The 17,287-nt window shown below is 37.8% G+C and overlaps 1 pseudogene; it reads left to right on the forward strand.

Annotated features, from left to right (window-relative positions):
- Positions 1,013 to 1,779, forward strand: LOC102184525 (annotated as a pseudogene).

A 17,287-nucleotide genomic window follows, 5' to 3' on the forward strand; every position in this document is an offset into this window, starting at 1 on the left:
AATAATCTTTAAAATCTTAGCAAATATAAGTAAGCAAAACATAAAAATATTATATACCATGACCAAGTATCCTGGGATACTAGTCTAGTTCAATATTTTGAAATCAATCAGTATAATTCACTATATTAACAGGCTAAAGAGGAAAAACTGCGGCATCATATTCAGTCCAGAAAAAATGTTGACAAAGTTTAATACTCATTTATGATAAAAGCTCTCAGAAAAGTACAAATAGAACAGAAATTCCTCAACTGATCTAAAAAAATACAGCTATTGCTATTCTTAATAGTGAAGACAAGTGAGTACTTTCTTCCAATATTGGGAACAAGGCAGGAATGTCTACTCTCACCACCCTCATTCAACATAGTGCTGGAAGTTCTAAGTGGCATAAGGAATGAAAACGTGAATAAAAGGCAACACACACACACACACACACACACACACAGAACAGAAAAGAAAGAAAGAAATCTGACTCTACTTGCAGATGATATACTTTTACACAAAAAACCTAATATTCCATATTGAATACTTTACTGTTATCTTATTGATCTTATTCCAATAGGTTTCATGAGAACGTGATATGGGAGTACTAACAAAAGACATGACACTTCAGAGTTTCCAATTATCTTCACCTATTTTGTTCCTAGCATATTCAAATTTATTTGCATAGGATATTCATTTATTTTTAATAACACTCTGAAGTTAAAAGAAGAGATTATTCAGATCCCTCTACTGTTGTTTAAGACAGTTCCAGGATCAATCCTCAGGATGAGTTCCTGGTTCTAAAAAAAAAAAAAAAGGAATGTAGGATAATAATGACAAATGAAACCAAGATAATTTAAATGACACATTCAGAAGTCAACTTCCTAAGAATTCAAAGACCACCCAATGAGAGGTGTATGGAAAGGTTAGACTGTGTTTGGGAATTTGAGCATCTTTTGGAAACCTCTACCCAGATGTGGTTGGTCGGCTCTTGTCCGGAGGGGTAGTTGCCTTCCGCTATCCACGATCATTTATGGAACAACTGTTAGTTGAACATTTCAGCCCTTTTCTTCTACAACACCTGGACCTGTTGAACTCTGTGATCCATGTGTCCACCTTGCATGGCCTTCTGTCTCACTGTTCCAATTTGCAGAATCTCAGCCTGGAAGGCCTCCAACTTTCAGATCCCATTGTTGATAATCTTGCTCAGAACACAAATTTACTGTGACTAAACCTTTCTGGGAGTTCTGGATTCTCTGAATCTGCCCTGAAGACTTTGCTGAGCAGCTCTTCCAGACTGGATGAACTGAACCTCTCTTGGTGCTATGATTTCACTGAAAAGCATGTACAGGTGGCTGTTGCACATGTGTCAGAGACCATCACCCAGCTGAATCTCAGCAGGTACCAAAAGAATCTGCAGAGATCAGACGTCTCTACCTTAGTTGGAAGATGTCCCAATCTTGTCCACCTAGACTTAAGTGTTAGCATCATGCTGAAAAATGACTGTTTTCAAGAATTTAACCAACTCAACTACCTCCAACACCTATCACTCAGCCGGTGCTATGACATAATATCTGAAACTTTACTTGAACTTGGAGAAATTCCCACATTAAAAACACTACAAGTCTTTGGAATCGTACCAGAAGGTATGCTTCAACTGTTAAAGAAAGCCCTCCCTCATCTATAGATTAATTGCTCCCATTTCACCACCATCGCCAGGCCGATCATTGGAACAAGAAGAACCAAGAGATATGGGGCATCAAATGCCGACTGTCACTGGAGAGACCCAGTTGTCTGTGAAGCTTCTATGGCAAGATGGTGTCTCCTCTTTTCTTTGAACAGGGAAAGAAAGCAGGAAGCCCAATTGTGGAGAGCTTAGCTATTTTTATTCTTGGTTTTCTGTGCCCTCCTTCTACAAGTATATTAGAGAACCACTGGTGACAGAAAACTATGAAGTGATGCTTTTTAGAAATGACTATGAAAGCTTTGCCAAAGCATTTGACTGTGTGGATCACAAGAAACTGTGGAAAATTCTGAAAGAGATGGGAATACCAGACCACCTGACCTGCCTCTTGAGAAACCTATATGCAGGTCAGGAAGGAACAGTTAGAACTGGACATGGAACAACAGACTGGTTCCAAATAGGAAAAGGAGTACGTCAAGGCTGTATATTGTCACCCTGCTTATTTAACTTCTATGCAGAGTACATCATGAGAAATGTTGGGCTGGAAGAAGCACAAGCTGGAATCAAGACTGCTGGGAGAAATATCAATAACCTCAGATATGCAGATGACACCACCTTTATGGCAGAAAGTGAAGAAGAACTAAAAAGCCTCTTGATGAAAGTGAAAGCGGAGAGTGAAAAGGTTGGCTTAAAGCTCAACATTCAGAAAACTAAGACCATGGCATCTGGTCCCATCACTTCATGGCAAATAGATGGGGAAACAGTGGAAACAGTGTCAGACTTTATTTTTTGGGCCTCCAAAATCACTGCATATGGTGATTGCAGTCATGAAATTAAAAGACGCTTACTCCTTGGAAGGAAAGTTATGACCAACCTAGATAACATATTCAAAAGCAGAGACATTACTTTGCCAACAAAGGTCTATCTAGTCAAGGCTATGGTTTTTCCAGTAGTCATGTATGGATGTGAGAGTTGGACAGTGAAGAAGGCTGAGTGCTGAAGAATTGATGCTTTTGAACTGTGGTGTTGGAGAAGACTCTTGAGAGTTCTTTGGACTGCAAGGAGATCCAACCAGTCCATTCTAAACGCGATCAGTCCTAGGTGTTTTTGGAAGGACTGATGCTGAAGCTGAAGCTCCAGTACTTTGGCCACCTCATGTAAAGAGTTGACTCATTGGAAAAGACTGATGCTGGGAGGGATAGGGGGCAGGAGTAGAAGGGGACGACCGAGAATGAGATGGCTGGATGGCATCACCGTCTCAATGGACATGAGTTTGGGTAAACTCCAGGAGTTGATGATGGACATGGAGCCCTGGTGTGCTGATTCATGGGGTTGCAAAGAGTTGGACACGACTGAGTGAGTGAACTGAACTGAGCTGAAGAATGCTTTTATCACTGCTATACTCTCAAGAACCTAAGCTCTATGCTTTTTGAAATTTTAGAGAGAGTGAGCCTATAATTTCAAGATACCTTAAATAGCAAAATTTGAACCATCTTCCAAGTGCCATTCTTCATAAATCTATTTAGATTCAAGCTTAAAAATCACCACCAGCAAATCATTTTCATAGCCTATCTGGCAACTGAACATTCTTCTATTTAATTTTTTAGCACTGCTTTATTATAAGACATAGATTGCAAAAAATGGTAAGCTATTTGTATTGTAAGCTGAGAAGAATGAGAATCATAGAGTAGATCTGCAGCAATCTCTTCTGAGGATGACAAGAAAAATAGACATTTCAACTGAGCCTTTAGATTTGCAATCAGATTGATGGAAACAAATAGCCCCAGGACATTCACCTTAAAACCTAAATAAAGAAACAAGCAATCAGCCAGCCAGAGGTGTAGAATTGGTATAGAATTTAAAGGTTCAAGAGACAACTTTCTAGTTAACCTGGGGTATCCTCTAATGCACATTAATGAAGTCTCCTTTATGTACAGTTGGCAAGTTCTGCTGGAGGAGGAAATGGCAACCCACTCCAGTATTTTTGCCTAGAGAATCCCATGGACAGAGGAGCCTGGAAGGCCACAGTCCATGGGGTTGCAAAAAGTTGGACATGATTGAGCAACTAATATTTTGAAATCCAAGCCTATTTACGATTAGCTGTAAGGCTACCAGATAATTGATTTTCTCTGAATACCTTTGTAGTGTTGAGAACAATAAATGGTTATAAAATACAACTTTAAGAAATACTGAAATGGGGGTCAAATTTTGCTGCTTCCCATCCTTTCATTCCAAAGAAACATTTCATTCCATAGCTTTGAACTCTGACAATCTAACTTAACTCACTTTTGACTGAAGTCATAACATTGTCTTGAGTTGTATGTGTGAAAGTGAGAATGGTATTTTTCCTTCCAGCCAAACATTATTCTGGGCCACAGGTACATTGTGTAAATAAAACTATTCTGCCCAAGTCTGGAATATCCATTTTTTTCTTCTTGCACAGTTGCATCCAGACAGTAATTTAGATTCTTGGTGTGATCTGAAGATATTTAGAGATCATATTTAAAAATTCTCACTGTAATTTGTATAAATTTGTATAAATTGAGTGTAAGTCCAAGCTGGGGAGAAAAGTTATTTAGTATGATACATCATTTATCTAAGGCAAATAAAAAGAAAATTGTTTATTTTAGATTGTGTTCAAAGGAAGAGGAAATTAGGACATGAAATGCTGTTTAGATTGGTCATAACTTTCCTTCCAAGGGGTAGGCGTCTTTTAATTTCATGGCTGCAATCACAATCTGCAGTGATTTTGGAGCCCAGAAAAATAAAGTCAGCCACTGTTTCCACTGTTTCCCCATCTATTTGCCATGAAGTGATGGGACCTGAGGCCATGATCTTAGTTTTCTGAATGTTAAGCTTTAAGCCAACTTTTTCACTCTTCTCTTTCACTTTCATCAAGAGGCTCTTTAGTTCTTCATTTTCTGTCATAAGGGTGGTTTCATCTGCATATCTGAGGTTATTGATATTTCTCCTGACAATCTTGATTCCAGCTTGTGTTTCTTCCAGCCCAGCATTTCTCATGATGTACTCTGCATATAAGTTTAATAAGCAGGGTGACAATATACAGCCTTGATGTACTCCTTCTCCTATTTGGAACCTAACATTTAAAGATAGCTCCATGAAGGTGAAAATTTCCAGGATTTTAAAAGTAGGGACAGTCTTCCATATAAATTACAGAAAACAGTAGAAATAGCTGAGTTGAAATCTCATTCTTTAAGGGTAATATTCATATAGCAAAGATACAACATCACTGGCATTTAATCTTTCCAGTACAGTCAAGAACAGCAACTATGTGAATCAATTTGACATAACATCAAGTCTTTTTCTCTTCTTGCAATGAGTATCTCATAAGCATATAAATAGTACTATTTTTGGAAGGATTAAAATGGACATCCCAATAAGTAAAAATAGACTTATAAACAGTATATTATATAACTGATATTCATTTAAACAAACCAGGTAACTGTAACATTACACTCTAAACATGGGAAAGTTCATTTTTCAAGCCAATTTAGGAAAATTAAAAGTGAAAATAATGATTAATTATGTTGGATTTGTCTATTCTAACATCCAAATAAGGAAAGCATATTTAAGAGTTAGGCTTCTTTAGTAGATTCAGGTTTTTTAAGAAAAATTCATTGTTTAAGTGAATGAAATTTGCTCTAAAATTTTTTAAGTAAATGAATTTTGTTTAAAAATGTTTAATGTAAATGAATGAAATTTAATAATGTTTCTCCAACTCAAACCTAGGCCACTGATTTCATTTTTGGATCCTAGAGAGAAAAGAAGGAAATGTTTTCTATTTATTTTAGTTTGTTTACTTTTTACCACAATTCCCGGCTTATTAAGAAAACTAAGACCATTAAACTATGAGAAGTTCAAAATATTCTAGAATTAAATGAATTGCCAGAATTAAATAAACCCTTTTCACAGAATAGTTACTCCACTATGTGAAATTTAGACTCTAAATGGAACAGATAAAAATGCAAACTGAAATCTGTAACTACCAATTATTTTAATAATGTTTCAGTCTCTCACTTATCAATTTAGCATTGGGGATATTAGTTTAATCTTGAACAATTTTCTTCTGTTTTTAGAATTTATCTCCCCAGCAATTAAATCTATTCCTTTTCATCTTTACCAGAAGCCATTTCCATGTTAAGCAGGTTAAATTATTTTTATTTCAGACTTTAACATGTAGTTTTGTACCTAGCTTAAAAAAATCCCAACTTAAAACAAATTGGACCACCACCCTAACCCTGATTTATGTTTAAAGCTTTAAACAAAAAGTTTGCATCTGTTACCCTCAAAGTCTGTAATTAGTAGTTGAACCACACAAAGAATCAACATGATGTCATGTCTAGACAACATGTAAATTAATATGAAAGCAATTGATTTACAAACTCTATACTAATACAAATTAATCTGAATTAAGTTTAATCCTCAGTTATTAACTGATTAAGTGTCGCTGTTGGTAGCTACAGGATGGTGATTTCCATCTGTGAATTTTAAGGACACAGTCATTGATTCTGTATGGAGAAATAGTAAAAACATAGACCATACACAATGATGTTCCATCACTGCTCCTTGCACAGAGAAGTAAAACTGAAATACACAATTTAAAAACATATAGGAAGCTTTTCTCAAGTGTCATAATTAACTTTTGGCAAAGGGGATGTTCCAGGCATGTTGACTCTGGCTCTGACTGGCACACCATCCCTCTGAGAAAGTGCATTCGTCTGTTCTGAGGGAGAATTCACTCTTGCTTTGAACAAACATGTAATCAAAATTGCCAATATATTCTTTCTTTTTAAGCAGAATTATTACAATTTACTGAGTACTGACCTCTGTGAAAGACCCTTGGATTTTGGGGTGACAGTACTCTCAAGTCTTCAGAGCAAATCAACAGGTGCATACTCTGAACCCAGAGTAGGTTATTATTCTAAAATCTCACACATAGTGTGGGTGCTAGAAATGTCTATCTGTCTCATTTACTAATACATATATTTACTTGTTTATAAATATTATGTGTCCTCAAGTGTTTTTCCAAAGCATTGTTTTGTTTTGCTTTTTCTGAGGACTATTTGCTTAAATAAAGTTAGCTTTATTCATTTTAGAGGGCTAAAATCTCAACCTCAATATCATTAGAATATAATAAAAATGTTAGCTTTGCTTTCATTAGCTAGTTCCCATAATTGTGTAGTATTTCTTCAGATAACTTGAAATCAAGAACCATCATTTAAATTATGAAAAACATTTTATGTTTTTTAATTTGGTGATCATGTTGGTTTAGTTTGTCAGAAAACTCTATAGCTCATGTTGGAACAAAATTCAGAAGTATTTTGTGACTATAATATACATAAGCTTGATAATTAAAAAGCAACTATGTTATATCAAAATGAGGGTCATTGTATTTATATAGACTCTTTTATAGACATCCTACTCATTGTCATAATAACTGAGGCTGTCATGACCATGGTCTGCACCTCACATGAAGCCCTAAACAATTCTGACAGGCTGCAGCTCATTAAGGGACAGTCATTTTGTTGAAATGTCTATCAGCTTGCAGGGATGCACTAAGATGAATAGGCCCAAAACAATAGGCCCATTTGTTAGAGCAGTAGCTTCTCTAATACATGATGAGACAATCAAGCCAAGCTGCCTTCGGCACAAAGACATAATTAATCAAATGGACAAATGGTTCAAAAATTGCTCTAGTATATTCTGTAGTGGACAGAGGTTTCCATGGAAACATTGGCGTTTGCATCACAGTTAATGACCATTCTGTACAATGAAGTCTCCCCCTTCGCACACACTTCTTCACTCCCTCTCCACTAGGCCTGCTCTCCCCGCTCCTCCAGCCATTAAAAAATACAACCTGGAGAAAAACAAACAAAATGAGGAGAAAGCAGAAAAGAGAATCCCCAGTGTCTGATTTCCCTAACGGAAAATCTGATAGTTCTATATCACTATTTATGAAATTAATTGTAAATTTTTATCGTGTTTTCAATACTTTAATATACCTATGTAGAAAACTAACCTTAAGTTGTGACTTTGCATGCTATTAAATAATTACAGTGACTTCATTGAAGTACTTACAGATACAAATTAGATTACTATCATGATGTAAATGTATTTGAAAAAATTGAATTGCAACCTGTCTGAAATATTAAATGAAAATTTAGTAAAGCCTTGTGAAAAGGGAGACGTTAAATTTATTGTCAGTCTCTGGAAAAGGATACACAAATACCTCTTCAGTATGACTGCTTTTACCTTGAGTTCTAAAGCATCACTGCTTAATATTTAACATTGAATCAGTTAAAGGCTCTCCGTACTTTGCTGTTATTTGTTGTGTTTGACTCTTTTGCAATCCCATGGACTGCAGTCCTCCAGGCTCCTCTCTTCATAGATTTCCCAGGCAAGAATATCGGAGTGGATTGCCATTTCCTTCTCCAGGGAATCTTCCCAACCCAGGGACTGAACTTGTGTCTCCTGGGTTGAAGGAAGATTCTTTACCACTGAGCCACTGGGGCCTTAATAAAACAAATTACCTATAGGTAGCTGCATCCGTTGAAGGTAGCTTCTTGTTACTGTATGATGACTTTGACTTTGAATCATTGCTCTCCACCTTCTTTCCAAAATGCAGCTTATCTGAGTGTTCTTTTCAACCACAAGAAGGACAGTTGTTCAGAGGTGTCCTGACAAATGAAATATGCTCCATTCTGGTAGTTTAAGAACCACAAAATTGGCTAAGTTTTATGCCTATTTTTCAGTCTTCTGTAGTACTTGAAACAAGAGTTTGATTCTTTGGAAAAGATATTGCAAAGTAGCTCCATGAAATAGTTATCTGTTTTTTTCCCCTTCTAATTACATTTTTCTCTTGTCACTTTCTTGAAAAATCTTTGTCTTTGTATGAGTAGCTGGATTGCTTTGCAGTGTCCCTTGAGGATTGTTTTCTTATTTTTTATTTATTTATTTTTTAATAATATAAATTTATTTATTTTAACTGGAGGCTAATTACAATATTGTATTGGTTTTGCCATACATCAACATGAATCCACCATGGGTGTACACATGTTCCCCATCCTGCAACCCCCTCCCACCTCCCTCCCCATACCATCCCTCTGGGTCATCCCAGTGCACCAGCCCCAAGCATCCTGTATCATGCATTGAACCTGGACTGACGATTCGTTTCACATATGATATTATACATGTTTCAATACCATTCTCCCAAATCATCCCATCCTCACCCTCTCCCACAGAGTCCAAAAGACTGTTCTATACATCTGTGTCTCTTTTGCTGTCTCACATACAGGGTTATCATTACCATCTTTCTAAATTCCATATATATGTGTTAGTATACTGTATTGGTGTTTTTCTTTCTGGCTTACTTCACTCTGTATAATAGGCTCCTGTTTCATCCACCTCATTAGAACTGATTCAAATGGATTCTTTTTAATGGCTGAGTAATATTCCATTGTGTATATGTACCACAGCTTTCTTATCCATTCGTCTGCTGATGGACGTCTAGGTTGCTTCCATATTCTGGCTATTATAAACAGTGCTGCAATGAACTTTGGGGTACACATGTTTCTTTCAATTCTGGTTTCCTTGGTGTGTATGCCCAGAAGTGGGATTGGGAGTTCTATTTCCAGTTTTTTAAGGAATCTCCACACTGTTCTCCATATTGGCTGTACTAGTTTGCATTCCCACCAACAGTGTAAGAGGGTTCCTGTTTCTCCACACCCTCTCCAGCATTTATTGCTTGTAGACTTTTTGATAGTAGCCATTCTGACTGGCGTGAAATGGTACCTCATTGTGGTCTTGATTTGCATTTTTCTGATAATGAGTGATGTTGAGCATCTTTTCATGTGTTTGTTAGCCATCTGTATGACTTCTTTGGAGAAATGTCTGTTTAGGTCTTTGATTTTTTGATTGGGTCATTTATTTTTCTGGACTTGAGCTGCAGGAGTTGCTTGTATATTTTTGAGATTAATTCTTTGTCAGCTGCTTCATTTGCTATTATTTTCTCCCATTCTGAAGGCTGTCTTTTCACCTTGCTTATAGTTTCCTTTGTTGTGCAGAAGCTTTTAAGTTTAATTAGGTCCCATTTATTTTTGCTTTTATTTCCAATATTATGAGAGGTAAGTCATAGAGGATCCTGCTGTGATTTATGTCAGAGTGTTTTGCCTATGTTCTCTTCTAGCAGTTGTATAGTTTCTGGTCTTACATTTAGATCTTTAATCCATTTTGAGTTTATTTTTGTGTATGGTGTTAGAAAGTGTTCTAGTTTCATTCTTTTACAAATGGTTGACCAGTTTTTCCAGCACCACTTGTTAAAGAGATTGTCTTTTCTATATTCTTGCTTCCTTTGTCAAAGATAAGGTGTCCATAGGTGCATGGATTTATCTCTGGGCTTTCTATTTTGTTCCATTGGTCTATATTTCTGTCTTTGTGCCAGTACCATACTGTCTTGATGACTGTGGCTTTGTAGTAGAGCCTGAAGTCAGGCAGGTTGATTCCTCCAGTTCCATTCTTCTTTCTCAAGATTGCTTTGGCTATTTGAGTTTTTTTTTTTATATTTCCATACAAATTGTGAAATTATGTGTTCTAGCTCTGTGAAAAATATCATTGGTAGCTTGATAGGGATTGCATTGAATCTATAGATTGCTTTGGGTAGTATACTCATTTTCACTATATTGATTCTTCTGATCCATGAACATGGTATATTTCTCCATCTATTAGTGTACTCTTTGATTTCTTTCACCAGTGTTTTATAGTTTTCTATAAATAGGACTTTTGTTTCTTTATATTCCTATATTCCTAAGTATTTTATTCTTTTCGTTGCAATGGTGAATGGAATTGTTACCTTAATTTCTCTTTCTATTTTCTCATTATTAGTGTATAGGAATGCAAGGGATTTCTGTGTGTTGCTTTTATATCCTGCAACTTTACTATATTCATTGATTAGCTCTAGTAATTTTCTGGTGGAGTCTTTAGGGTTTTCTATGTAGAGGATTATGTCATCTGCAAACAGTGAGAGTTTTACTTCTTCTTTTCCAATTTGGATTCCTTTTATTTCTTTTTCTGCTCTGATTGCTGTGGCCAAAACTTCCAGAACTATGTTGAATAGTAGTGGTGAAAGTGGGCACCCTTGTCTTGTTCCTGACTTTAGGGGAAATGCTTTCAATTTTTCAGCATTGAGGATAATGTTTGCTGTGGATTTGTCATATATAGCTTTTATTATGTTGAGGTATGTTCCTTCTATTCCTGCTTTTTGGAGAATTTTTATCATAAATGGATGTTGAATTTTGTCAAAGGCTTTCTTTGCATCTATTGAGATAATCATATGGCTTTTATTTTTCAATTTGTTAATGTGGTGTATTACATTGATTGATTTGTGGATAATGAAGAATCCTTGTAACCCTAGGAGAAAGCCCACTTGGCCATGATGTATGATTTTTTTAAATGTGTTGTTGGATTTTGATTGCTAGAATTTTGTTAAGGATTTTTGGATCGATGTTCATTAGTGATATTGGCCTGTAGTTTTCTTTTATTGTTGCATCTTTGTCAGGTTTGGTATTAGGGTGATGGTGGCCTCATAGAATGAGTTTGAAAGTTTATCTTCCTCTGTAATTTTCTGGAAGAGTTTGAGTAGGATAGGTGTTTGATCTTCTCTAAATTTTTGGTAGAATTCAGTTGTGAAGCTGTCTGGACCTGGGCTTTTGTTTGCTGGAAGATTTCTGATTACAGTTTCAATTTCCGTGCTTGTGATGGGTCTGTTAAGATTTTCTATTTCTTCCTGGTTCAGTTTTGGAAAGTTGTACTTTTCTAAGAATTTGTCCATTTCTTACACGTTGTCCATTTTATTGGCATATAATTGCTGATAGTAGTCTCATGATCTTTTGTATTTCTGTGTTTTTCTGTTGTGCTCTCTCCAATTTCATTTCTAATTTTATTGATTTGATTTTTCTACCTTTGTTTCTTGATGAGTCTGGCTAATGGTTTGCCAATTTTATTTACCCTCTCAAAGAACCAACTTTTGGCTTTTTTGATTTTTGCTATGGTCTCTTTTGTTTCTTTTGCATTTATATCTGCCCTAATTTTTAAGATTTCTTTCCTTCTACTAAACCTGGAGTTCTTCATTTCTTCCTTTTCTTGTAGTTTTAAGTGTAGAGTTAGGTTATTTATTTGACTTTTTTCTTGTTTCTTGAGGTATGCTTCTATTGCTATCAACCTTCCCCTTAGCACTGCTTTTACAGTGTCCCACAGTTTTTGGGTTGTTGTGTTTTCATTTTCATTTGCTTCTATGCATATTTTGATTTCTTTTTTTATTTCTTCTGTGAATTGTTGGTTATTCAGCAGTGTGTTGTTCAGCCTCCATATGTTGGAATTTTTAATAGGTTTTCTCTTGTAATTGAGGTCTAATCTTACTGCATTGTCGTCAGGAAAGATGCTTGGAATGATTTCAATTTTTTTTGAATTTACCAAGGCTAGATTTATGGCCCAGGATGTGATCTATCCTGAAGTAAGTTCCATGTGCACTTGAGAAAAAGGTGAAATTCATTGTTTTGGGGTGAAATGTCCTATGGATATCAATTAAGTCTAACTGGTCTATTGTACCATTTAAAATTTGTGTTTCCTTGTTAATTTTCTGTTTAGTTGATCTGTCCATAGATGTGAGTGGGGTCTTAAAGTCTCCCACTATTATTGTGTTATTGTTAATTTCCCCTTTCATACTTGTTAGCATTTGTCTTACATATTGCAGTGCTCCTATGTTGGGTGCATATATATTTATAATTGTTATATCTTCTTCTTGGATTGATCCTTTGGTCATTATGTAGTGTCCTTCTTTGTTTCTTTTCACAGCCTTTGTTTTAAAGTCTATTTTATCGGAGATGAGTATTGCTACTCCTGCTTTCTTTTGGTCTCTACTTGCATGGAATACCTTTTTCCAGCCCTTCACTTTCAGTCTGTATGTGTCCCTTGTTTTGAGGTGGGCCTCTTGTAGACAACATATATAGGGGTCTTGTTTTTGTATCCATTCAGCCAGTCTTTGTCTCTTGTTTGGGGCATTCAATCCATTTATGTTTATGGTAATTATTGATAAGTATGATCCCATTGCCATTGACTTTATTGTTTTGGGTTTGAGTTTATACACCGTTTTTGTGTTTCCTGTCTAGAGAATATCCTTTAGTATTTGTTGGAGAGCTGGTTTGATGGTGCTGAATTCTCTCAGCTTTTGCTTGTCTGGAAAGCTTTTGATTTCTCCTTCATATTTGAATGAGATCCTTGCTGGGTACAGTAATCTGGCTTATAGGTTATTTTCTTTCATCAATTTAAGTATGTCCTGCCAGTCCCTCCCAGCCTGAAGAGTTTCAATTGAATGATCAGCTGTTATCCTTATGGGAATTGCCTTGTGCGTTATTTGTTGTTTTTCCCTTGCTGCTTTTAATATTTGTTCTTTGTGTTTGATCTTTGTTAATTTGATTAATATGTGTCTTGGGCTGTTTCACCTTGGGCTTATCCTGATTGGGACTCTCTGGGTTTCTTGGACTTGGGTGATTATTTCCTTTCCCATTTTAGGGAAGTTTTCAACTGTTATCTCTTCAAGTATTTTCTCATGGTCTTTCTTTTTGTCTTCTTCTTCTGGGAGTCCTATGATTCAAATGTTGGGGCATTTAACATTGTCCCAGAGGTCTTTGAGATTGTCCTCATTTCTTTTAATTCGTTTTTATTTTTTCCTCTCTGATTCATTTATTTCTACCATTCTATCTTCTATCTCACTAATCCTACCTTCTGCCTCTCTTATTCTACTATTTATTGCCTCCAGAGTGTTTTTGATCTCATTTATTGCATTATTCATTATATATTGACTCTTTTTTATTTCTTCTAGGTCCTTGTTAAACCTTTCTTGCATCTTCTCAATCCTTGTCTGCAGGCTATTTATCTGTGATTCCATTTTGATTTCAAGATTTTGGATCATTTTCACTATCATTATTCAGAATTCTTCATCAGGTAGATTCCCTATCTCTTCCTTTTTTGTTTGGTTTGGTGGGCATTTCTCCTGTTCCTTTATCTGCTGGGTATTCCTCTGTCTCTTCATCTTGTTTATATTGCTGTGTTTGGGGTGGCCTTTCTGTATTCTGGCAGTTTGTGGAGTTCTCTTTACTGTGGATTTTCCTCATTGTAGGTGGGGTTGTATGGGTGGCTTGTCAAGGTTTCCTGGTTAGGGAAGCTTGTGTCTGTGTTCTGGTGGGTGGAGCTGGATTTCTTCTCTCTGGAGTGCAATGAAGTGTCCAGTAATTAATTATGAGATGTCAGTGGGTTTGGAGTGACTTTGGGCAGCGTGTATATTGAAGCTCAGGGCTATGTTCCTGTGTTGCTGGAGAAGTTGCATGGTATGTCTTGTCTGGAACTTGTTGGCCCTTGGGTGGTGCTTGGTTTTAGTGTAGGTATGGAGGCTTTTGATGGGCTCCTGTTGATTAATGTTCCCTGAAGTCAGGAGTTCTCTGGTGTTCTCAGGATTTAGACTTAAGCCTCCTGCTTCTGGTTTTCAGTCATTTTTACAGTAGCTTTAAGACTGCTCCATCTATACAACACCATTGATAAAATATCTAGGTTAAAGATGAAAAGCTTCTCCACAGTGAGGGACACCCAGAGAGGTTCACAGAGTTACATGGAGAAGAGAAGACGGAGGAGGGAGAAAGAGGTGACCAGGATGAGATGAAGTGGAACCAAAAGATGAGATAGCAAGCTAGCCAGTAATCACTTCATGTGTGCTCCACAGTCTGGACTGCTCAGAAATGTACACAGAGTTACATAGAGAAGAGAAGAGGGAGGAAGGAGACAGAGGTGGCCCAGAGGATAAAGGGGGGAATCAAAAGGAGAGAGACAGATACAGCCAGCAATCAGTTCCCTAAGTGTTCTCCACCATTGGGAACACACAAAGAGATTCACAGAGTTGGGTAGAGAAGAGAAGGGGGAGGGAGGAGATAAAGGCGACCTGGTGGAGAAAAAGGAGAGTCCAAAGGGGGAAAGAGGAGTCAAGCTAGGAATCTCGCTCCCAAGTAAAAATGGGTACTGAAGATTGGATTCTTAAAGGTACAAAATTGATAACAAATACCAAAAAGCAAAAATTAAAAGTCTAGAGTAGAAGTTGAATTTTCAAAAATACAATATTAATGAAAAAAAAAAACAAAGTCACAAAAATTATAAAATATATATATATATGAAGTTTGCTTAAAAAAATAGGGTCTCTCTTTTATTTTGCAAAGTAATAGTAGGTTATAAAAATGAAAATTAAAGAAGTAATAGAGGACTTAAAAATAATTTTTTAAATTAAATAATAATAGTAAAAATCATAAAAAATATATATCTAGGACTTTCTCTGGTGTTATTGTGGGCAGTTGGGGTCAGTCCATTTTCGGATAGTTCCTTGCTCCAGCTTATATTTCTCAAGATCTATAGGCCCCTTCCTATATAGTCAGTACTAACTACAGGGTTTTAATCTATTGCTCTTGCTCCTGTCGCTTCCAAGGTAATTCCCTCTGTTTAGCTTCTTCTGTTTGCTGGTCTCTTCAGTGTCTAATTTCTGCCCTGACACAAGGGGGCAGTGGTGGACACTTTTTATAGCTCACTTGTTCAGTCGTGCTGTTGGGAGGGAGGGACACTGCAAACAAATAACACTGATGTCTGTTTGCAGTGTCTCGGCACACTGGGCCTGGCCCCGCTCACAATGTGTGTGCTTTCCCTGTCTATACTGCTTAGGCTCTAGATTGCTCTCCTGGGAACCTGTGAGGCCAGCCCTGGGTTGTATGCACTTCCCAGGTCTAAGGTACTCAGGCTCAGGTACTCAGGTAGTCCTTAGAGCTGCAGACTCGGTTGGGCCTGATTTTGTTTCCTCCCCAGGTCCGATCAGCTGAGGTGACCAGGTGTTTGGCGAGCGCGGTCTCTGTGACTTATCGCCTCCCCCGTCCCTGCCGCTCAGTTTTCTGGGTATACAACCGGTGCACTTTCTCAGGTCGATATTGACCGTCCAGAATCCCAAGAAGTCCTGGTTATCAATGAAGCCTGCTTGCAGTTTGGTAAATAATGCCTCTCTGGGGCCGCAATTGCCTCCTTCCGGCTCTGGCTGCCCTTGCCTGCTTGTCACTGGAAGGGGGGGGATGAGCCAGTCTGCAGCAGCCTAGCTCTGCTCAGTCCTTTGTTCTGTGAGCAGGCCTAATGGTGTCTTAGGTTAGGGCTTTTCTCGTGGTAGCTATCTCACAGTCTGGTTCGCTAGCCCTCAGATTGCCCTTGGGGCATTCAGGCCCAGTCCTTACTCTAAGCAATGCAGCCCGAGCCTCTCTGCCCAGCCCCCCTTTGCTAGTGGCGGATGCAGGCGTCTGCACTGCTTCTCCGCTGGGGGAGTTACTGTTGGGCATGTAATCTGTGGGTTTTAATTATTTATTTACTTTCCGTCCTGATTATGTTGCCCTCTGTGGCTCCAAGGCTTGCCACAGACTCGGCAGTGAAAGTGTTTCCTGGTGTTTGGAAGCTTCTCTCTTTTTTAAGACTCCCTTCCAGGGACATAGTTCCATCCTACCTCTTTTGTCTCTCTTTTTTGTCTTTTATATTTTTTCCTACCTCCTTTTGAAGACAATGGGCTGCTTTCCTGGGTGCCTGATGTCCTCTGCCAGCATTCAGAAGTTGTTTTGCGGAATTTACTCAGCATTCAAATATTCTTTTGATGAATTTATGGGGGAGAAAGTGGTCTCTCCAACCTATTCCTCCACCATCTTAGGACCACCTCTTCTTATTGTTTTTTAAATCTTTATTTTTAAAAGGCTGTGTCAGTGGAGTCTTTCGCAGGCAGGAAGCATGAGGAGGAAAGAAGCTGAGGCTTTGGAGTGAGGGTAGGTGGGAGGAGGAAAGCAGCAAGGACACTGGTGGCATTTCCAACACTGAGAGGAGGGAGAGGACTGCTGCATGAGTGCTCAGTCGCTCAGTCATGTTGATTCTTGTGACCCCATGGACTGTAGCCTGCCAGGCTTCTCTGTCCATGAACTTTTCCATGCAATTTTCCAGTGTGGTGGCATTTCCTCCTCCAGAGGATCTTCCTGACCCAGGGATCAAACCTGCGGCTTTGGCATCAGTGGGCAGATTCATTACCCCTGAGCCATCTGGTAAGCCTAAGAGACCTGCTAGTCTTGAAAAAATTAAGGGCTCAGACCACTACCCTGTGTGTGGGGGAGTTTTATATGTCAACTCCACCGAACTAAGCATTGTCTAGATATCTGTTAGCACATTATTTGTGAGTACGTCTGTTGGGGGTGTTTCTGGGATAGATTAGCATTTGAATTGGTAGACTGTGTAAGAAGCTCACCCTTACCAATGCAAGTGGGCATCATCTAATTTGTTGAGTGTCTGAACAGAACAAAAAGGCAGAAGAAGGTCAACATTGGCCTCTTTGCTTAAGCTGGGAAATCCATCTTCTCCTGCCTTCAGACATTGGCATTCCTGATTCTCAGTCCTTTGAATTAGACTGAATTACAATCACTGGCTTCCCTGGTTTCCCAGCTTGCATATTGAACTTTTCATTTCACTCTTTTCTTGCTTGCATTTATTTTTTAAAAATGGGAA

Source organism: Capra hircus, chromosome 8 (assembly GCF_001704415.2).
Source record: "Capra hircus breed San Clemente chromosome 8, ASM170441v1, whole genome shotgun sequence".
Taxonomy (NCBI): domain Eukaryota; kingdom Metazoa; phylum Chordata; class Mammalia; order Artiodactyla; family Bovidae; genus Capra; species Capra hircus.